The sequence below is a fragment of the Callospermophilus lateralis genome, unplaced genomic scaffold, assembly GCF_048772815.1.
Source record: "Callospermophilus lateralis isolate mCalLat2 unplaced genomic scaffold, mCalLat2.hap1 Scaffold_82, whole genome shotgun sequence".
In the NCBI taxonomy this organism is placed as follows: domain Eukaryota; kingdom Metazoa; phylum Chordata; class Mammalia; order Rodentia; family Sciuridae; genus Callospermophilus; species Callospermophilus lateralis.
Window position 1 is genome coordinate 4,183,874 of NW_027516260.1, and position 25,326 is coordinate 4,209,199.

The window sequence follows — 25,326 nt, forward strand, 5'->3', positions numbered from 1 at the left end:
TATGTTTGTGTGTTGTTTTGTCTTCAAATGTTGTATTGTCTTTGTGACGAAAATATGGAAGAGGTGTTAAGTAAATTGTTGAAAAAAGGAGGCACCCCAATGGAACCACGAATAGTTAGGGCATGTGTTGATAAAAGCCCAGAAACTCTAGTCAGAAAAAAGAAAGTTCAGAAGAAGAAGGATTATCAGGAAAAAAGTTGCAGCAAAGGCTATTACTGAATACTTTTCGTTATAGGACGGGAGCAAATCTGCTGGTCCCTGTTCGTCACTCCTCGGTTATTTTGCTGCAGCCAGACTGCGGCAAATTTGTTGGGGTTATGGGAGTAGGAGGGAAGTTGTTTTCTTGTTGTTATCTATATAATTTTACTTTGAACCTTTCAAGATATGGCTAGATAGACCACCAACTCTTACCAATTTCACCAGTCCCAGGAGAAGGATAGAAGTGGCATAGGTTTATTCTTGGAATAGTGCTTCATTCACATCACAAAATGTCTGATATGAAGGAAGTCTCCTTTTAAAATATTAAATACTAAAATTCACACAAATGTTCATGAGCTTGGTAAATAGTAAATGTCTTTTGGAACTTTTGAGATCACAGTGTCATTGACCTTTGCTTTTCTTTACAAATAGCCTCTGCTAGAATCTCAATCCAAGATTGTATTCAGCCCAAATTTCTCCCTTCTGGCATGCCAAGCAGATTACCACTTCTCAACTGGATTTTCCAAATCTGAACATCATATCTTATTAAGATGATTGATGGGAGATTCACCCTTCTTTGAAAGCAGTTTTGATTATAAATAACAGAAATGAAAGAAAACCTGTTATATTTGTTCCTACCAAAATTCAAATACTTAATGAGACATCTTTGGAAGCTTTAAGTGGTTGTTTTATTTTAAGGAGCCATTTCTATGTTCATTCACACAAACTTGTTGGTGGGAGAGATTTGTTCAACCCCCACTTTCTAACTGGCACCTTTCCCACTCATGTCTTTGCAAGAAGGAAAACAAACAAACAAAACACTTGTGTTGTTGTTGTTGTTTTGTTTCTTCCTCTATAGAATTGGAAGCTATATGTTACTTTCTAAATTATTTTATGTTTATATAAATGTATGAATGTCTCTCTTAAGAAGGCATATCTTCCCTGAGAATTACAAATGATGTTTTGAGCTCTTATTATCTCTGTCAATTAAATGTATCTGAGACTTATTAAAATAAGAAATCTGTTATAGATAATACATTTTAAATATTAACTCCTAAAAATGTTATGTAGTGAAAAATAGGACCACATTATTAACATTGCTTATTATTATTTATATGCAATCTATTTCAAATGAATTTTTCAATATTTTTCCAATTTTAGATTTTTCTTTTTAAATTTTTCTACTTATGAACTGGCTTTTAAAAAAGAAAACAAGGATTAAGAAATATTTTAGGTAACATTACAAAATGATGGACGAATGATTAGTTTATTTTTCCTACAAATTGAACTTGAACAGATGTGTAATGCAGGTGTAGATCATCAACACTTTATGATACGCCTGCTTTTAATTTTCATCTAATGCCTTGATCGCTTATGAGTTAGTCATGTGTGGTGTTAGAAATTTTTGAAATACGGCTTAATCAGTTGTTAAGAATAAATCGGGCTGGGGTTGTAGCTCAGTGATAGAGCGCTTGCCTTGCATGCAAGAGGCACTGAGTTCGATCCTTAGCACCACATAAAAATAAATAAATAAAATAAAGATCTTTAAAAATAAATAAATAATAAAATTGTGATCGTGATTTTATCACTATATTTAATGGTTTGTTGCATACTTTGCAGGATAATGAATTTCATTTCCTTGCATTATCCTATAAATAACCTTAAACTTTTAAATTAGGATAATCATAGTTGCTTTCTTAACCTTGCAAACATGTACTGCTCCATGAATTTAAGAATTGGAATATATATCTAACTCGAACTACATCAAATATGACATATCCATATGTATGCATTCAAACTGTTTACTCAGAAAGACATACTTCAGACCTCTTAGATAATGGTTTCTTTTACTTGTGTTCACTATTAACCTTTTTGTCTCCATATTGCTAGAGATGCCTTTTTATAGCTCCATGAATTTTTATCAATTAATTTAAATGGATATACTTAACAATGATTTTTTAAATAAAGCAAAAACTTGAGCTTATATATGACATTCATTGACAGTTGCTCTAGAGATGTATACAGTTTTCACTGATAGTTATGTTTGAGAAGTTTTTTTGGTTTTTATTTTCTTTACTGGCCTTGGTAAATATACTGAACCTTTGAAACATGCACATACACTTAAAAATTTTTTTTGAAGATTACCTGAGAATGTACAAAACACTCATCTGCAAAACTTGACAAAACATTAACCTAAATCAAGCAGGCACAATTGAAATTGAGTATTTGGCAATTAAAGTACATATATTTTTTTATATTACATCATGACCTTATGACCCTTCATAATCATTTAACTTGTTATGTGGTAACCGAAGCTCAGGCTTTCCAGAATATAATGTTCCTATCAGTCCAAAGAAATGAAACCACTTGGTAAAACTGACAGATTTTAAGTCAAGGAGATTTTTCTTTTTATGTCATACATTATTTGGATGGGTAACTAATAATCATCAAGGATGTTAGTATTGATATAATAAATAGAAGCATATATTCTTGCTACTTGTTGTTGCCATGGGAAACACACTATGATTATTGTTTTAGTTTTAAAATTTCAATTATTTTATTTATACATGTAATAATAAAATATCTCTATAGTAATAAAATTGAAATTAAAATAATAAATCCATTCCTTATATATTAACTAAATATATATTGACGTTCACTGTAGGCAATTTAGTCTGTCCTTTAATTTACTTTTTCCATTTTTAAAATTAGACTTAGAATGTCCCCTTTTTTCTGATAAATTTTGAAAACCTAGCATGCTGGTTTTTTTTCCTAAAACTTCAAGTTTTTCATATTGTTATGTATTTTTTGAATCATTCATTGTTTTTCTTTTTTTGAAGTAAAGCATGGTCCTTTTTGTTTTTACTTAATGACTAACTAGCTAACTGAGGCTGCAACATAAAATAATACTGGTGTTTTTCCAAATGATTAGAGATACCCTTTTATATAATCTAAATATTTGAGCCTCTATACTATTCTACTCTGCTCCATGACCTATTTGTCTCTTTCTTCATTACTATAATGATTTTCTTTCATGGTAGTATTTTAAGACAATTTTGTTTTATATTATATTTTAATAACTCTTACATGAACTCACACACCAAATAACAGTTTTTATTGCACAATTATCATAATATACTGACCTCTTTACCTACCTTATATGAACACAAATTTTTAAAAAGTCACTATACATACATATGTACATGTATATTTGTATGTATGTATGTATATATATATATATATATATATATATATATATATATATATGAAAAATTAATTTATCACACTAACCATTAAATTAATAAATATTGAGTATACATATGACAAATAATAATTTTGAAGAAATGTCAAGAAAATAATTTCCTAGGCCTCAGTATATAAAAATAAACATTTTATAGTTAACAAAATGCTTAACTATGATAATACAATAATCTATATATTAAAAATTAAAAGATTAAATTTATTGAGTTTTATGGTATTATGTGAAAATTAGAATTTTCAGGGCATCTTAAGTTCATTTAATAGGGCTATAGTTAATTCCTCAAAGACAGTGGGATTGGAGACCATGAGTTTTAGGGCTAGGTTTAATGATAAACTTTACATCAAATTCAGAAACATTTATCCAAGATGTCCATTCCCACTCTGTTAGGGGGAAAATAGTTATTAAAATCTAGCATATTTTTGAGTTCTATTCCAGAAATAAGTGTCTTTCCTGACAGGCAGGTCTGCCTGGGCATATCAGGACTAACCCTGACCATTTAGTAAATAGTACCATATTAATACAAATTTAGTACTGCTACGTCTTGGAATTCAATTGTAAAACTAAAGAAATAATAAACTACTGTCCAATTGAAATTAATTTAATGCCTTTCAAAATATCAAAGTAAGGGACTCTAATCCTCATCTGATGTTTTGACTGCTTTATTTGGTATGCATATTTCCTGGGAAATCTAATTTTATTTTTGCATTGCTAATCCATTTCATTTCAAGCTGTGTTTTGATTTTTCATACCAGCAAACTTTCACATAGGTATCTAAATTTCTCATTTAGATGAATAACTATAAAATAAATCCTAATTCGAATATTCCTGAGCAAACCTTATTTTAGAATGCATCAAAATAGGAAGCAGTATTCCTGAAAGACTTAACTGCTCTGTTTTAGGAAAGGAAAGATTGTGCTGTGCACACCTTGGGGCAGGTCAGCCAGTTACAAACCTCTTGGCTTTGCTGAAAGTTAGTGAAACAGATATTGATTCACCTTCTTTATTTCTGTCAAATATAATATTGCCAATTTATTATTCATATATTCTTTTGGGAAGAGACCGTTCACATCTTTTATACCTTCCAAACATTTGCCAAATGAGAATACTCTAGTGATTTCCATGCATTTTAATCCATCTATGTGAAGCCTGAAAACATCTAGAACAAGGGAATTGAACTCACCCAGTTAATCAAAATTCATTGTTGAGGGCTTCCAGATTCTTTCTACTAACCTCTCACTCCTTGTGAAGGGATTTTATTGTCAGTAGTTAATATTTTATGGGAATGCTGTCAGCTTCTTACAGAGCCCAAAGGAGTTATATATTTTTTCTGACATAATCATAATTCCCATCAGTATGGTTAATGTCAGCATCTGTAGGATTCCTTTGATTTTTAAGGAGAAAAAACATAAAGAATTCCAGACTCGTCAAATAAGAATAACTGTGAATGCTTCAGGAAATTCCTATTTCTCTGGGTGAATGCTTGGGGACCAGAGGGACAGATATGCAATGGATGCCTCTCAGTGGTTTACAGGTTAACCTGTTTTTTTCTTTGCCTGTTGAACTGTGCCAGGAAAGAGAATTTCATGTGATAGCTTTGCACACAGAGACAAGTAATTTAAACTAAGGCAGAAAGACACACGCACACATGCACAACTATTGTGGATAATGGGTGTTCAGAAAATTATCCCACTAATAATATAATCTCTGCAAAATACTATACATGTCTCAAAACACAAGACCACAAAAGAGTCTTGGAATATGTTCTTTGTGACAGGCTTTACATCAACTGGAATCTCATCAGTTTGTTTTGCTAAGTACCACTTCTATTTTATTCTTGTTGCTGAGAACTGTGAAAAGAAGCATGAAAATGACCTGTAAAGGCAAAGGGGCATTTGGGTTGATAATTAATCTTTACAAATGACAAGCAACTGATTTAATAATGAAAAATTATTCAGTTAACTAATATGACTGACCTTTTAGCAAAATTGAATGAATCATCCAGTTTTGGCTTCAAACAAACTCAAGCACTAAGCATATAGCAAATGTTTGATCTATTGTTGATTTTGCTATGAGAAATGTATGCTGGACCCTATTCAGCTTTGAAGATCTTAACAAATGTTTTCTTCTAAAAAGCATATGAACTCTTCACTTATCCGAAACTTCCTCCATCATCAGGTGTTTTTATGTCAATCACTTGTCTATGTTTTATTAGAATCAGGTTTAAAGAGAAGTTCTGTAATTGGTATTTGTTTCCCAGATAGAATATTGAAAAATTAAGATCTCACTATGAAGTTGAGATATGGTCAGGGGGGTTATTAAATTTGACTTTCTAATGTAGGGACTTTGCAGTAGCCATTATCTCTATCTATACAGAGGATCTTTTATTTCTTGCATGATAAAGGCCTTATTCATTATAAGATAAATGTTTTCAGAGCAACTTTATTTTTCTATTTTTCTATGTAAAAATTCTTGATACTTTACATCATAGGATAGCATGTTCTATATTGATTCTTTTGAAACAAATTATCTATTTCCTTAGAAAGGCATTACAGGCCATGAAGATAAAGTTGAAAAAATAGATAAAATTTTAAAGTAGTTATTTCAGATATCTGGGAATAGTCTGCTTCTTTGATGAATTTAACAACTTTCCTAAGCCAAAGTCAATACCATAATTAAGATTTTAGAAAATGAATTATAACTTGGTTATGAAAAGTCAAAGGCATAGTAAAAGAAAAAAAAAACTTTACTTCCACATTTAACATTCTGACAAAGTAAATAGACATGACATGATTAAGAAGGGACATCTTCATATTCATGGACATTTAAGTTATACACTAAATAAAACTTGAAATGATCAGCTGAAAAAAAGTTTTAAATTAATGAGAAAATTTAGTTGGGAGGTATATATAAAATATTGTAAGATGGAACAATTAAAACAGCAGTTTTAATACAAAAACAATGGCCAGATCAGTATACTAAAACTTCCAAATTATGTTTGGGCTAGAGCTTGAACCCAGGACCAATTGCATATGATGAAATATTTTAGATTATTCCAAGTGATAATATGATTTTATTATTGTAAATAATTAGTATAAATAACTGCATTGGTGGATTTTTCTGACATTAAATAATTGTGAAGTAAATTCTACTTAAATATATCATATTTTAATACACTGTTGGTTTAGTTAATAAAAATTTAGGATTTTTATAATTATATTCATAAACCAAATAGAAATATAATTTTTCTTTCTGCTATTGCCTACAATGGTTTAGTTCTGTACATGGTGTAGATTAAAAGGTAGAAAATCCCCCATCTTTTAAAAAAGAAAAAAAACTTCTAATACACAGTTTACGTAAATGTAGGCATAACCTATTCCAAAAATATTAGTAAAACACATCTAAAAGTTCTTGAGAATTTTTTAAAAAATTTGGGGTGGGTGGAGTTTTGATTACCATTTCAAATTCTTATATGATTAAAATTTTATTTTCATACTCTATTTCTTGTAATCTACTTATATATTATTTTTTAAAGTTTTAGCTAGAATTTTAAACATAATAATGCATTGTTGCTAGTTTTATTCTTTAACAAAATATACTTTTTGCAACATCTACAGATATTTTTTGTTTTCCTTTCTATATTTTTTCATCTCCCCATCTCTTTGTCTTTGAATTTATGACAGGAATGTGTCTTCTCAAAGCTTATGGGTTTGTTATTAATTTTTTTCTGTTTATTAACTTCATGTCCACCTCCTTCTTGCTTTAAAAAAACCTGTTTACTTTTGCAATATTTCCCACCTCTATCCTTTTTAGTATATTTATAATATTTGCTTTATATTCATTTTCCTTTTACTGAATTAATGTTGCTTCTTCTGTCATATGATTTTATATTCATTGCCTTTCATTTTTAAAATGTCTGCCTTTCTTCCTACATTTTGTTCATGAAGATTCACGCTTGACTAGAAATGCCTGCTTTCTGGAGGTCCAGAATCCTGGGGCTAATTTTATTTCTTACTCAGAACTTCAAATGGAGTGGGCATCCTATGGAAGGAAAGCCTCAAGGACTGAAAACCTGCCTCAACCACTCTCTGCACATGCTCCCTTATATACTTTATAATATACATTAATATTTTCATAAATATTAACCTTCTTGGAAAGATAAATAACTATCATAGGAAGATAAATAATTTAGTACAATTGTCAAAATCAATTAGAAGCTTCATTGATATGTCCAAAGAACATAACATGTTCTTTTTTTGAATATTTTCTTTCCACTTTTAAAATAATATTACTTCCATATCATTTTGTTAGGCTTAGGTAAGCATCGCCATTGCATTTCAATTTCAAAGTCCTGTGTGTCCTACCTATGAAATAGACTAATAAAGATGAGCAAAAACTCTAACTTGTTGATTCCTACCAAATATAGATGACCCTCAAACATTTATTGAAGAATCATGAATTGAATTAACTTATCTCTCTTAAAAAATTTACCCATTCCCAGTTCCAGATTCCATTAAAATAAAGAAATAATTAACATGTGGTGAGAAAAAAAATATTCTTTATTCTATATGTTCCCTCCTTATTAGAGTTTTATGTTCTTATTTAACCCTAATCTCATATGTGTTAATTTCAAATAATGCATTTGGCTTATTATAAACTACTACAGGAAAAGAGATTCTTTTCCTTATAGGGAAAAGAGATTATGGTATTATATTGATGACTTCAATACTTCTTTAAATCTAAAAGAGAACCATGTAGATAAAAGATTATTAAAATACCCATTAGTGATTTTTTCACTTGTCCTGGAATTGTTGATTATAACAATGCTGACTTGTTTCTAGGGCATTTTTTTGTCATAGATTAATGAAGTTTACCTAATTTTGAAGATATTGAAGACAATATTTAAATGGAGTAAGTGGAATTAAGTTGCACTTAATTGACAAAAAATCAATTCAAGAAGTTGACAAAGTACCCAATAGGTGTGAGTCATACATGAAGAAATTCTTGAAATCCCAACCACACTGGAATAAGAATCCGTATCTATATCAACATAGAATCTCGGTGCTTTAGAATGTTGTCTCTTTGGTATTAATCTTTGATTAAAGATTCCTAATAAGAAAAGCATTAACTTCTATCAACATTTAGCACTTTATTAAATAATAGAATTTCCAATTTATGATGATCTTTCTTTATTATATAACTTTATAGCAGTTTGATACAATGAGTATTTTTCCCACAAAGTGTTCCAAAACAAAGAACTCTCAGTATAAATTTTCTTTTTATTGTAATCATTGAAACTTGGTATAGAAAACTGGGAGTATTTTAAGGTTAGAAATAAACAAGTTTGCTCATAAATGTATTTATCTGAAAGATCTTTATTCCACCCCTGCCATATACCAGATAATGTTTTGAGTGCTGACTTATTTTCAGTGAAATAACAGAAAATGTCTGGCTATTATAAGCATCAGAGTATTAGTAAAGAACATAGCCACGCAAAAATTATACCCTGAATTATTTAATTTGAATATTGATACTAGTAAAAATGATAAAGCAGAGAGCACTATAAAAACATATGAATGGAGAGTGAGAGAAATTTACTAGCTGTACTCAGGCAGGAGACGTCCTCTTAAAAAAAGTACACATTAAACCTGGGTCTGAAGGATGAGGGAGGGTAGCCAGAGTTAGGGGGAAAGCAAACAGAAGAAGAAGTTTTTAATTCTCCCACTCTCCTTGTCTATACCCCTAACTACACCCCTAATTGATTCTCAGTAAGAGTCAGATCTAAGGGAGGCTCTTAGCTTTTCTTCCTGGCTCCAGGTTTTTCTTGCCAATCATGAGTCCAAGTAAAATGGGAAGATGTGACCAAATGGCATTTAATGTAGTCTACAAAGAATTAATGAATAAAAGCCCTAGGATCCTTTTGTATTGGTGGATGTCAATTATAATCCTGCCAGGAGATGTTACTGTTTTCTGGGTAAAGTATTTGCTGAGAAAATGAGGTTAAGAACATACATTCATAATCTGTAGCCTTCCCACTCATACTGACTGACTGTCTCAGCATAGAGGCCAATGATTAAAAGGACATGGAAATTTACAGCTTCCAAGCAAGAGAAGGTCCCCTGCAATAATTTACAGCACCATGGAATATGCTTTGCCTTCTTGTTAAACCCTTATATTTAGAAATAATACCTTCTCCAGTCTATTACTTCTGAAGGGTATATTAATTTAACAATTATAAAAAAGTAATATATAGAAGAAAATATTTGCAAGTTTTATTATTATGATTGGCATAGGTTATTTTTAGTCATTCAAGCTAACACTTTTCAATCAAGTATAGCATAAATAAGCTGTACCCTCATGTTGTATTATATTCTTATTCAGGGTACAACTGAGTTTGTGATCATGCATTTAATTAAAATGTAGACATTAGCCTTGGCATTATCTTGTGTACAAGCTGGTTAAACTATTTCTAAAAGCTTCACTGGAATTACAGAGTGACCCCTTTAAATTAATGAAATGCAGGACAGCAACATTCTATAATACTGATGGATTATATATATCCAAGTTCTTGCTTATCAATGTGTTAAATGCTTGCTTCATTTCAGAGGATTGATTTCTAAAAGTTACTGTACTATCTTTACCATAGGTGTTATTAATAATGATATTTCAAGCACATTTATAAATATAGCCAAGATATCATGTGCAAAATATTCATTGAACAGAAGAAGAAAACAATTATTAAGGAGCTAAGTATTTTGTTGTTCTAATGTTGTTCTAATGACAGTAGAATTCACTGTGATGATATTTCTATCTACAAGTTCAAATAGTACAAGAATGTTAAAGAAGCTATGGATGTCATTATCCCTCTCAATTTAAATCTGAATACATATTTTAATTATTACTCTTAAACTGTCATGTTAGTTGCTCAATGATTTGCATTTGATATTTCTGAGATTTTACCTGAAATATCAACTGAAGCATTTACTTTAAGCATTTAAGATATTGTAACATTTAGCAAAATGTGATCAATATCATTGATCAGAATTAATTGTTTACTAGGACTTTCAGTTCTAAGTATGTTAGGTAGATTTTTAAACTAAGATACATATAACAAAAAGAAAACATTTATTTGTAAAATATTTGAACTTTAATAACACATGCTGCTCTGTCAGATTTTTTTTCATTATCCACCCATTTATGCATCTACTCATGTATTTATTAACCACTACTGTGTTACAAAATATTTATTAACTGCTTATTGGGTGATAAGTTGTGAGGATAAATAAAATAGATAATGATAAGCATTAATGCTTAATAATATACATCTTGTATCATGATCTTCTTTAACTATTTTATGTATAATAATACATATGATCCATCAATACCTGTAAAAGGGCTGGGCATGGTGGGGCATACCTATAATCTCAGCAGCTTGGGAGGCTGAGGCAAGAGGATCATGAGTTCAAAGCCAGCCTCGGAAACTTAGTGAGGACCTGAGCAACTCAGTGAGGCCCTGCCTCTAAATAAAATACAAAAAAGGACTGGGGATGTGGCTCAGTGGTTAAGTACTCCTGATTTCAATCCCTAGTACTAAACAAACAAACAAACAAACAAAAACTGTATAAGACGGGTATCATAATTAACCCCATTTGTGCTGAGAAAACTCAAGGAAAGACACATGAAAGAACTTTTCCATACCAATATTAATTAAAGTGAGTAAGATTCAGATCAACTAGTTGAAAAGTTATACAATTAATATATTAAAAAATTCTGAGTAAGAATGCTCTTAATTCATTAAGTTCTTGTTTCTCTAAGATGAACAAATTTCCATTTTTTTAAATCTGAAGTATAACATAAGCTTTTAAATTAACCTGGTAGTAAATATGAACACATAAGTAGATGATTAGAATTCACCATAATAACATCTATTATAATTAAGTTCTAGAAGTATAGCAGGGTGCAAAAGAGAAACTGGGTATCCTTCAGAGAATATGATCTCATACAACAGAGATTCTCTCTGCCAAAAATTACAGTCATCAAATTACCAACCAAATCCTAAAACACTAAAAATAAAGTAACGGAAACCTAAATCATTTTACAGATATCTTATTACAGGGATACATATCTTAGTTTTAGATATTCTGCCAGGATTTTTTTTACTCTTTGATGCTGGATCAGTAAAAAATGAATATATACTAATATTCAAATTTGAATTATTAATCCTTTGAGATTGGCTATTTCACATACACATATATTTGTCACTGTGGCTTCATAATTTAGTATATTTTAGTTATTATATTATATAATATTTTTAACAGATAACACTCTTGCTACAACTATGTGAGGATATTGAATATGTTACCAATCTATCTTGTTTTTCAAGAGCATCATTACTTGTAGAGATCACCCATGAGTTGAATTGGTTTGGTAATTACTCATTGAATTCCACTTAAGGCTGAATGAACTTTTGGTTGTTGTTTAATGCTACAGTACACTGTGCTATGTAAAATGTTCATTAATTCTTCTTTCAAGGAAAATAAAGAAAACTTTAAAAGTATTGTCTAAAAAGGCAGAAAGCAGTGATTACACACAGAAATAAAAGATGGGTATGGGGATCCATTTATCTGGTAAATTTAGGAAACTAGTTATTCTAATATCCTCACACTCAAAAGGGGAACTATAATTTTGTATATTTTTTCAAATTTAATACTCAATTTTGTAAATATAGATACGCACTTCTATGATGTAACAAATGAGAAGCTGATAAAACTTGAATTACATATGTCTTTTAGAAATTTACGTTTATTAAATAAAAAAGTCATTTTTTTCTAAATTTAAGGATTAAATAAAATTCTACCTATTTTAAAATTTAGTTAAATTTGTATATGGCCATAAGAGTTATCACTCACTAAACCTTTCCAATTTTGATTAAGGCATGCAATTACACAATTATGACAAACCCTTAGTCCAACTAGAACTATTTGTAAAATTTCTTTGAAAAAAAAAACCCACTAATTTTAAACAAAACTACATTAGCCTGGATAAAATACTGTAAGACAACTAAGCTACTTTGTTCAGAGAAGTATTAAAGCTAAGCCATATATATACCTCATAACTGGGAGAAATATTTTACCTGTGGTTAGAATCCAGTTTAATCTCTGGAAGAGAGAAAAAATAATTCACCAACTTTCTCCTTCAGTTGCATTGGGATCAGTATTTCTTTAAAAATAAGGAATTACATGCACTTGTCATTGGGAAATATGATTCTATAGGGACACACATATGTGATTGCAGCACTGACCAGATAAAGCAGTCTTCCTAAGAAATTTCCTGACCTCTGCTGCAGGGTATATATTAAATCTCAGCCATTGCATTTGAAGTCATAGATTAAACATTCACAATGAAACCAGACACAATACTGTGTATTAGTTCTCCCTGTGCCTAGAAAATTTTGTTCTTAGATAACCCTTTGGCTAAGAAAATCTTATTCTTTAAATCTTTATAAATTTTCACTTTGTCTGCCCACCTACCATAACCCACCCCATTTCTCGAATCCTGTTTTATTTTTTACTTAACTGTTTTTCTATAGTATATGTCAAGATGTTGCTAGATTAAGCAAATAAAAGTAGAGTATATCCACTTAAATTTGAGTGTCAGATAAATAATAGATAAAATACATATTATATACATATACTTATAAATTTGATATATTTTCATATAAAATTTACACATATATGCAATATTAGGACAACTTTATAGTAAAAAAATTATTTTATTTGCCTATCTGAAATTTAATTTTTAAATAAATCTGGTAGTTTTATATTTTAACTGGCAGCCCTAACTTACCACCTTCTTAAATAGGATAGAATTAACTTATTGTGGTTATTTTTTATTTTTTATCTTCAGTGAGAACAAGGATCTCTGACTATTTTCATTACTTATCTATTACCTAAGATAGTGCTGGGTTTGAAGTAGTTACTCAGTAAATACTTAGAGAATAAAATTATTTTTATAAAGAGGATTTTTATGTTTTTCCCAAATATAACTGCAATGAAAGAAATGTGTACACACATAGCTAATTCAATTTTTAATCATTAATTAGTAAATCATATTTATCTTTACTTAATTATTTAGTATAAAATGTATTCATTCATTGAATAACATATTTGTTTGATTGTACCTGAGTTGATAAGTGAATGGTACATTCTAAGCATCAGCAGCTCTTGTTAGAAGACATAAAAACTCATTCCAGAGTCAATAATTTATTTTTTTAACAAATGCTGGGAAGGCACATACTTGTAGATTATTGTAATATTAAATTATTAAAGTCCTTCATTTAGATATATTTCATTAATTAATTGTAGTAAACAATTGATCTGCTAAGTCAGGGTGCATCTGTTGTGACTCTGTGTTCAGTTAATTGGGCTATTTGCTGAGTAGGATTGAGCAATGGAATTACTTTTTACTACTTAGTATCTATAGGGAATTATTCACGTTAATTTATGGTGACTGGCTTCAACATTAGACTCCTAATAAAATGTAAAGTTTTTAAACATCTCAAATGTAATTTTAAATAACCTACGATATGATTCCTCTCAGTGTTTGGGCTGCATTTACAATATGTGTGTACAATCAGTGATCCATGTTTGTGCATTTATATATGAAAAGTAAGTCACACATGTTGGGGAACATTAATTTACAATTGATAGAAGCATTAATCATTTTTTCTTGTTTGACTGGCATTCCCATTATAAAAAGGTACATGTTAGCAATCATCCTTTCCGTTTATCTACAGTCTCTTTTTCAACAAAATTGAATGGATTCAGGCATTGAGGAAATGTAACTCAGACCTCTTTTAAATCTAGTAAAAATAACATGAATATCTATTCAGGACTTAAAACATCTTTGCAAAAATATAATACATTCTGTCTAGCAACTTAAATATATAATGAAAAAAAACCCAAAAGCAATCAATAATTTTTTTTGTCCAAACAAGAATTGCAACCCGTACATTTCAGTAGTTCTCCTTAAGCACTATTTTAGTCAGCTTTCTTGAAACTGTGACCAAAAGATGTGATAAGAACAATTAGAGGAGGAAAAATTTATTTGGGTGCACCGGGTTTAAGAGTTCTCGGTCCTTAGACTGCCAGCTTCATTGCCCAGGCTCAATATGTGGCAGAATGTCATGATAGAAGAGTGTTTTGGAGGAAAGCAGGTCAGGACATGGACACCAAGAGGCAGAGAAAGAGAGCTCCCCTCACCAAGGACAAAATATAAACCTAAGGCACACTCTTATTGACTTGCCTTCTCCAGCCACACACTACCTGCCTACAGTTACCACCCAGTTAATTCCTATCAGTGGATTTGTGTACTGATTAGGTTAAGACTCTCAAAACCTCAAATCTCTCCTCTGAACTTCTTGCATTGTCTCCCAAGCTTTGGGGGAACACTTCATATCTAAACCAAAGCTAGCACTCAATGGGCCAAATTACTCAATTTCATAAATTTTTGAAGTTGTAACAAAATATTTCAGAGGGCTGGGGTTGTGGCTCAGTGGTAGAGTGTTCACCTAACAAAATATTCCTAGCTGAAAAAGGAAAGACCGAATGCTAATACAAATTTTTCCATCAATTTTCTCACCCACTCCAATTAAAGTTTCCTTTCTATATGCTTTAGAAGAGTCCAATTCAGCTCAAATATAAAACTTTTACTGTCCTAGAAAGTGAATGGATTTCTGGCCTAAATGAATCTAGCCTGCCTTAAAACATATTTTCTCCACTGAGAGAGCAAATAAGTGAAATTCATCCTGAAAAGTTACAATGTGTATATCAATGCTCAATTATCAAGTCATTCAGGCATGCTAAATCATTCAACCAAAATGCTGAGGAAAGTCCTCCATACAAGCATCACTGAGAATGTATGTGAGAAATCAAATGTCCAAATATGATGACTATGAAGGGAGATGTATTTAAGGTTGTGCTTATCACTGATTCCCTAATTTTTTCCTCCCAAATGTCAAAAGTAAACCAGACTTATCATTATTCAATAGAGTGATGTGGGAGGAACCAGGATGGAAGTAACCTCATGCTGAGATGGAAGACACGAGGGTGAGACCTTGGGAAATAAATCAATGAGAATAATCACAACTTCTATCAAGTACCCAGGTTGAATGCAGTGCTCTCATAGTCATAAGTCAGCTGGGTCATGTTGGTGCTACTTCCTTAACACTGCATTTTGTTGAAAACTCCACTGATAATATTTTATTCGATATATCTATGTTTTCACTAGGCAGTGATGTAGCTTAGATTGTATTTAGAATAGCTTTGAATTTCTCTATCTTCCACTCCTAATACAAGATCTGAGAGGTGGTAGGTGCCAAAGGAATGCATTTAGTAAGTAAATATGAGATGTGAAACTCTGGGGGACAAGTCACCCCCTTTGTTTTCCTAAACTCATGAGAATCTTCTTGAGTCAGCTTTTGTTCCTATTCCCTACTTTGTCCTCTGTGTTTCAGTTCTTCTTGGCAGTATTTAAAACTGCATATTCTGAGTTTGATGGAAAATAATTGATTTCTTAGCTGCATTTTAATCAAAGATCATTCAGGTTAATATGTTTGTGGGATTTAATTGTCCAGTACTACAAAAATTAATTCTCAGCTTATCCATCTAGTCTCTTCATTCACCCTGCTTTCCATCCACCCTCCATCCCTTAATCTACACATCGATCTATTCATTCTATACTCATGCAGACAGCAGTACTTGACTTCCATTACTATGTACAGAGCATGGTAGGAAGTACTCCAGGAGATGCAAAGATGAAAGAAAAAAAATTCTGTTTCTGCAAAGAACTTTGTTTTGTGGCCTCAACTGATCTGTGTTCACAAAGGCAACATTATTATAGAAATGTTAAGACAATCAATCAGTGTTTCCACTCATTTTTTAAGGTCAAGGACACTTTAATATAATTATGACAGTTAAAATTTTTCTCACAATGATATATTTTGCATATGTACATTTTTGCATTTTTTTCCACAGGGTTTATAGAAAAACACAATGGTGGAAGGATAAGAAAGATCCTCTAATGTTGGTCTAACAAACAGATAGTATAAAGATTGAAAAAGGACAATTGAAAAGTAAGGTGTCTGCCCATCACTAGTAATTTTTTTTTTTTTGATGAAATTTATCAATTCACCTTAATATATCTCTTCTTGCTGTACCTTACTGTTTCTTGAATAGCACTTGCTACTTTTCCCTGCCAGTCCATTTCCTGGGATATTCTCCAGATATTCTGATCATCTAAATGTGTTTGTCTTTTCCAGTCCTTCACAAATGCTGAGTAATGTCAACATCAACTTCATTTCTCTGAATCCTCCAACACTCCCACCACCCCAAAATAATGAGTTGTTGAAAATGCAAGAGCATCTTTCTCCCTTTAAAGTTTAATTTACTTACATAAAATTATTTATTTTATGGTAAATCACTGAGAACAAATATATGTTCATGTGTTCAAATTAGAATATGCTAATTTTTGATATATCACTTAAGTAATTGGCCCAAATGCACAATTAATTACAAAGATTTAAAAATAAGACCCAAACTTTCTATTCTTAAATATATACATTTCTAACAAATTTCACCAAAATAGCTTAGTTATTTTTCTTATAGAATATACTTGATCTTGAGATATCCATGTTCAGCACAAATACATACTAATTAAGATAGTAGCATGGAGAAATAGTGTTAACTATTAGTGTCATGTGTGACAGTAATATAAAATTAATTGATATATGAGTTACACAATTATACTACAGGTTATTGCTTGAAGGCCTAAATGGTGATCCCAAGCTTCCATTAGGTGACAGTTTTAATATTTGCCAGTTATGCTAATTTTATCTGTAGCAGCTGCGGGATCCTTCCTGCTTAGAAGAAGGATTTAAAAAATATAAGAAAACATGAACCCTTACAAAGAATTCAGAAAAAATATAACAAGAGTATATAAATTTTATTGCATGAATTTATTTAACAGATATATCCATTTCACATTTTCTCCCTGTTTATATGCCTGAAAAGTTAAATGCTTTCAATTACAATTAACAATGAACCTATACAAGTGTTTCCAAGTAGTTTTAAACTTGAATTTAATGCCACATATAATCATCCTAATAAATACCAAATTAAAGCAGTGTAAATTAAATCAGTGCATATAAATAGTTGTAATATTTTTACTTATCCTCTTACAAACATTTCAATTCAATTTGCCTTTGGATTTAAGTCATTCTAGTTTCTCAAAAGGTAAATATATATAGAGGATTCTTTTCCCAAATACAAACACTTTTTAGGCAGGTATTTCATAGTGTATGCATAGGATTTGTTCCATTGTATTGTGTCTCTGGAAGAAAAAAAAATTATTCATTCTTTTGATTTTTTATCAGATATTCAACACATATCTAGTATTAAAAAATGTTCATAAAAATTTTTCACTCTGGTAAAATAATTTGGACAATAATTTATCAACTGAGATATGGTCTCTCATTTTTTATAAACTCTTAAAATAATACATATCACAGCCCTGTGTTGTCTCATGTAAAGAAATAGCCAGAATATTTGTACTAGAAACCTATGATAATTAGTAAAAAAATTCATTGCATAAAACAGAACAAGTCATACTAACATCCCATCCTTTCCTCATGATTTCCACAAAACTTTCATTCTTTCCTCTTCATTCTACTAATTCTTTTTTTTTTAATTAATTTTTATTGTAGGTTGTTCAAAACATTACATAGTTCTTGATATATCATATTTCACACTTTGATTCAAGTGGGATATGAACTCCCATTTTTACCCCATATACAGATTGCAGAATCACTTCAGTTGCACAACCATTGATTTACATATTGCCATTCTGGAGTCTGTTGTATTCTGCTGCCTTTCCTATCCTCTACTATCCCCCCTCCCCCCTCCCCTCCCCTATTCTACTAATTCTTGAATTTTACTTTTGCCTCCTTCACTCATCTGCTGAGTCTGTTCTGTGTTTAATCTGATTGTTTTCCAAAGTAAATCAATTTCACTATTCTTCTTTCAATTCTGCATATCCTATCATTCTCATTACTAGCAAAAACAAAGCAAGATATACAAACAGCTAGCTCTTAGACAAGTAGGGCTGGAGAGGATGAGGCATCAGCAAACACTGAATAGTGAAATGATGATATTTTGTCTGGAGGAAATATTACCTTATAAAAATATTGGCCATCCTAATTTCTCAAGAGGGTGAGGCAGGAGGATCTAGCGTTCAAAGTCAGCCTCAGCAATGGAGGGGCACTAAGCAACTCAGTGAGTCCCTGTCTCTAAATAAAACACACACACATACACACACACACACACATACACACACACACACACACACACACACACACACACACACACACACACAATAGGTTTTGGGGATGTGGCTCAGAGTTTGAGTGCCTCTGAGTTTAATCCCTGGTACACCTACCCCCCTCCCCCAAAAAATATTGGCCAAGAGTTTATAGTTGTAAAATCCTCTATATTTTACATATACTTTTTTATTCAGTTGATACAATATGTATATTCTTAGAATGCCTAATGAAGAGAAAACAAGGTATTTTAAAGGCATAGAACATGTACATAGAGGAACAAGCATCTAAACATGGATCCTACTGACTTCTTAAGATCCATGCCAAGCTACATGAATCAATGATACTGACCTTCTTCAAGCAATGATATCAATGATAATATATTTGGTGTTAGAATAATTTCCTCTAGGATAGACAATAGTTAGTGATACCCAAAACCCTATAAAAGTAGAAAAAGTTAGAAGAAGAAATAAATACTTTGATAGGAGTCTGAAGACAAGGGTAATGATGTTGTTCAAATCTTGGGAGAGAATTGTTAGAGTTTACTGAATGCTACCTTAGAAATATTAATTTAACCACAAAAACAAATGTTATTACTGAACCAGAATTGAGTTATTTAAGAACATTGCATAATTCTCAGTTTCAAAAATATTTTAAACAAGAGCTGTTACAAAGTTTTACCCTGATACGCTTCTACCCCAATTCCACTTACCCTACAGTCAAAATAATGAAATAAATCCTTCAATTCTCTTCCACTCTACCACCGTTTTTATAACATACTTTAACTTCTTATTAAAATGTTCTTCTGTTTTCCAAAAACCATTTTTATAGATTACCTTTTTAACATTTTACTCTAATCTTATATCTGTTAACTCCATTATGAGACTTCTCTGTAAAACATCTATTATGTATCCTTGGTTTTATATCCTAAGTGTAAGATCTATTTCCTTGTTTATTTTCTAGAAAAAAAAGAAAGAAAGAAAGAAATATAACAAGTAAGCCAGAATATTCCCTCCAGCCTCAAGTCAATTTTATTCACCTGTATGTTCTTTTTTATTTTGGAAATATCATTCTACAGTTACTTTCTCATCTGCACCTCCTCAGTCTACTATAAGTAGGGTTTTTATTTTTCATCATCATAGTTATTTGAAGGTTTCCTAGTTTTCTCCTTTCCAAACGTGCATCATCAGTTGGTTCCAATCCTCCTTGCTCCATCTGTGAAATTTCAGACTGAACCACGCAAACAGAACTCATGATCTTTCCTACTTGTTTGTTCCTTTCACTTCCTGGCTCATTTAATGGTTCACCCACTCAGAAAAACACTGACATTACAAAAACTTGCTTTTCTGTTATGTTTTCCTACAGGTCCATATGGTGCCACCAGTTTTACTTCTGAAATGACCACTTTGTTTTCTCCTCTCCTATTTTAACTACCTTGGTTTAGACCCTTCCTTGGGGAGGTATTGAAATACCTTCTTAAGGAGCTTATTGTCATGAAGAGTTTTTTTTTTTTGATTTATTTTTCCAAACTGCTCACCAAGTTATTTTGTAACATAGCCAGATGCTTCTTTAAAACACTGTTTTTAAATACTCAGTCTTTCTTTTCTATTGATGAAATAAAATCCAATCTAGTTAAGCATACCAAGCACTGTACTTTATAACTAGGACACTATTGTCTTGCCACATCTCAGAGCTTTGTCAAGCTCACTACACACATAAGTCTGGACCCCTACCTGGAGAGAGTGTGTAGTCTGTATTTCTGTAACTTTGTTTCAACTATTTCTTCTTCATGAAATATCTCTGATTTTTCCTAGTCTTTTCCCAGGGGTAGATTTTACCTCTTGTGCCATTCCCGTCTAGGCATGAGAAATCCAGCTTCATCCTTCCTGTCCAGGCCATTTGTATTTCATTCTGCCTTTCTTCATCCTTGAAAGAAACAATGTGTACCCTCCTCTCAACACCCTAACCTTTTATAAATACTTCTATTAAAATGGCCATTTATGTATCTTTTTCTACCACTATTTATTGAATCCTTTTTATGTCCTAGGTGATGGAAATATGATAGTGATACTTCTACTCTATTGGCTTGCTTCTGGAATCTCATATTGCTACTTTTATTTGATGTTCATTCTCATTGCTAAATTGTTCTTGTCTAAGGGTTATTAGGGTTAGTGTGAACTTAGGGAAGGATTTGACTCTAAGAAGCTATACAAATGTTATTTAATTGGTAATATAGAATTTCTCTGTCACTGTTTTACTTTACAATATGTTTGATGAGTCTTTCCCTCTAATATTCATGATACATTTGGAATTACTTTCTCATCATGCCTGAAAATACATATTCAGTCCATTTTCTGTGTTGTTGATGAGAGTTCTGTGAGAAAAAGTAGGCTCACAACTAATGGACTGTATTTCAGACGCGCTTTAATTTTCATGGCATTAGGCTCTTTCTGTGACTTTGATTCTGCTCAAGAATCTTGTGATCACAGAGTGATTCAACTGAATGCATTGTCAAAATAGTCATCAAAATTATTTAAACTTAACAAAACAGTACAATCTTTTGAAACTCACAAAAAGACAGTTTGGAAGAGAGGAAAAGAGTATTTTTGTGAAAGACTATATTGCCATCCACTTGCCTTGATTTAAATAGTATTGTTTTTATTTGCCAGTTATTCATTATTTGTTCTGTTTATTTAACAAATGTGCTTGTATATGAGAATAAAATTGCACCATTATTATAAGTCAATTTCAAAGTCAGATTTTGATTATAAACTAGAATTTTGCAAAGGGATTAGTTCTTAAAGAAATGATAAATAAGCTGGGGTTAGGGGATGTTTAAGAAATGTATAGTAATCATTCTAATTACCCTATCACCAAAAGCTACTATTTCTTATAAAAATAATGTGAAGAAGAAAGCTGATTAGAATAGAATACCATATAGGAGTAGAAAAGACCATCAGAGTATTAGTGTAAGGATGGGACTTCAGTACTTGTCAAGCTACCCATACCATCAAAGTGACCATTGGCCAGGATTTCCAGGGTAGAAAGACAAGGAACTGATGTGAGATACCAAGGGAGGGAGCAGGAAAAGATTAGAATTTCTTAAGCAGTGGTTGGAAATTGAAATTATGAATGTATTCTCAGCTAGCCAAAGTTAATGTACTTTCAAGAACTGAGGAGATAAAGCTAATTTTTTATCTTGTAATAAGTATTAATAATATCCTTTTGTTTTGCAACCTCACAGTTTGAATGCCACAGACTATGATGATTCATATGTAATGTTTTATAATTTTCAAAATACAACCAGGAAGTACATATTCTTATTCATGTTTCATGCATAAGAAAACCAAATTATAGATAATTTAAAGAATTTACTGAATTCAGAAAAAATGCCCCAACATATTGATTCCATTAGATTTTTTTTTCATTTCAGTTTTCTTATTCCTGTAAGTACTTGTGCATTTATATATGTAATGCAGCATGATTAACAAAACATAATTCCTGCTTTCGTTTAGGCTTATGTTCTAGGAAGCAAATTAGGTAATTAAGACAATTGATCAAGTGTGCAAGAGTGAGCTGTGATGGGGCTTATGAGTCACATTCCGCAGAATGGAGCTACAAGGTAGATCTGGTATGAAAGTGGAAAGGAGGGTGGTCTAAGCAAAACATATAAAATCCAAAACACTGAGATGAGGAAATGCTTGAAGTAATGAAAGACCACAAATAAGACAGGTTGGACTAGACTGCTGAGTTTGCAAAAGGAAAAGGGAGATAGTAGGCAAGGGCTCAGATTAGAGGTCCTTGCTCTTTGTTAACACATATTGGACATTTTAAAATTCTGAGTTTATGAAGAATTTAAGCAGAGAAGTGAAATGGTCAGTGGTGAATTACATTCTGCAGAAGAATATTAAGAGAAAGAAATAGAACCAAGACTGAACTGTATTGCCTATTACTTAGAAAGGTGAGAATACAAATGAGAATGAGTCAGAGATGAGAATTACTATGGACATTTTGGGAGTCTTATTTGAGGGAAATAAGGAAATAACATGTTTAAATTGTGTTAAGTGAAATAATTATGTGACCCTGCGTATACTTCAGTTTTTCACCACTACTATGTAATATGCATGTAGCAAGCAGATGGTTAGCTTCTACTCACTGGGTGGATTCTCCTAATATTTCAGCATGCAGGTAAAGAGCCAGAGGGCAGGTCACAATATGAATTATCTTAGTGGCACTTTATGGAGGTAGTGAAAAAGGAACAATATTTGAAAAGTAGAGTTAGAAGTTAATTTGTGGAAAATTCTTTCAAATCTTGCAGCTATAAGAGAGGTTTCCAAAAATTTGATAATCATGTACTTTCCATGGTCTTTCAATAACATGTGATGAGATTTAAGGAAACTTTTCTAAGTCAAAGATGATAATAAAAACGTGATCAAATATTCAAGAGAAAAGACTAGATTAAATTTCTAATCTCTTCACAGCAAACATGATTAATAGACAATTAAAGTCACTTTAGGTAAAATAAATATGGGGAAAATTTTTTATAGAGCTATATCCGTGATTTAATTCATAAAATCATTGTGTTCATTTTTAAAATATTTATTTATTTTTAAGTTTTAGGTGGACACAATACCTTTATTTTACATTTATGTGGTGCTGAGGATAGAACCCAGTGCCTTGTGCATGCTAGGTGAGCGCTCTACCACTGAGCCACAACCCCAGCCCTGTGTTCATTTTTTAATTAATTGTTTTTTTTATGTAATATGATTTAAATTTTCTAATTTATTGTAATCTTTTCACATTTAAATAACTGTTTTTATACTTAATTTTTCATTTGAGGTCTTATATCCTTTCCCTTAAAGAATGCCCAAGTAACAGTAATAAATCAGAGCCCACTACACTTGGGTCTGTTTCTGTAGGAACTGATGCAATCTGTAAAGGAAAACATGGAAGAAGAGTCAATGGCAAGATACTAGACATTTTCCTCAATAGCACAATTGGGCTTTAGTGTCAATAATTGGGGTCTTTTATTAACAAAAGAGATCTAGTTGTTTTAGTTCAAGGATACTCTGAGTCATGTATTGAATTGCTTTAAATGTAATGAAGATAAATTTTTTTAGAATAATGTCTGAATTATATAAACACATGATTTAATATTAACAGAGGAACATAGACACTGTGCATTAGAGATCCTCAAATTTTAATGTGCCTAAAGATTGCATGAAGACCTATATCAAATTTTGGTTTCTGTATCTTAACAGCAAGAGATGCTAACCAACAACCAGAAATTGCTTACTTAATCCACATTCCAGTGATTTTGATGCAGAGGATCTGAAAATCAAATCAGTGAGGAAGTACGTGTATCCTGCTTGGCATATCTCTCTTCAAAATTTTTTTCCCTCTGATTTGAGGAACTGAAGGAAGATGCCAAGTAAAACATCTTCATCATATTGTTAATAAGTAAATGTATTTAAAGTCAAAATAATAGAATAATATGTGATTTAACATCAGAAACAATAACAAGGTTGTTATACATAAGTATATAAATTTGTAACATGCCAACATAAAAGGTTTTTACTTAAAAATCTCTGGAATTAGTAGTGGTACTAAAAAAAGAGAAAGAAAATCACTGCATGATTTAAATTATATATATAAATATATATATATATATATTTAATAGATGTATTGTAGGTTTGAATAATCATTTCAGCCAGGCTTCATCTCTTAATCCCAAATTAAATCTCTTTATCCCAAATTTTTGAAAGCATGTTACAATGAATATTTTAAAATTGAATTAAGAAACTTTGTCATATTTTTTAAAGTCAACTTTACTAAGGTATGATTTATATTGCCAGAATACTTGAATATATAAAGCGGTAGATGTGTTTTAATCCTTGAATTTGCAATTTAGTTCTTTGAAATTAAAAAAGTAAACAAATTAGAAAATAGATAAATAAAGTAGAAGTAATTTGTTCAAACACAAGATAAGAGCATTAAGTATGAATTTAATGTATCTTAAGGAAACTAAAATTCTCTACAGAAAATTTTGAAAGAAAAAGTCAAACCTTTCATAATTATTCAGTGTATATGTATATACAGAACTGTATTTAAAATATATTAGCACTGGGAAGATTTTAGAGATGCCCTTGGCTTATGTTCACTTTTTTTAATAACTTTATTTTATTTCTTTAACATGGTGCTGAGGATTAAACCTAGATCCTTGTATATACCAGGCAAGTGCTCTACCACTTAGCTACAGTCCCAGCCTCTGATGTTCACTTTTGTAGATGAGGAAAATGAGCACAGAGCCCTGAGCCACTTGCCCAGAAGAAAGCCTGGGGGATTAGTTTGGAACCTAGTGTCCCACCCTCTCATTTATAAAACTTTTTTCTTTTTTTAAGTTACATGAAACTTTTGTGACATGGGTTGTATTAATCTGTTGATTTTCACATTTGTATCAATGTGAAAATCCACTGAGTTCACACTTTTCATACTT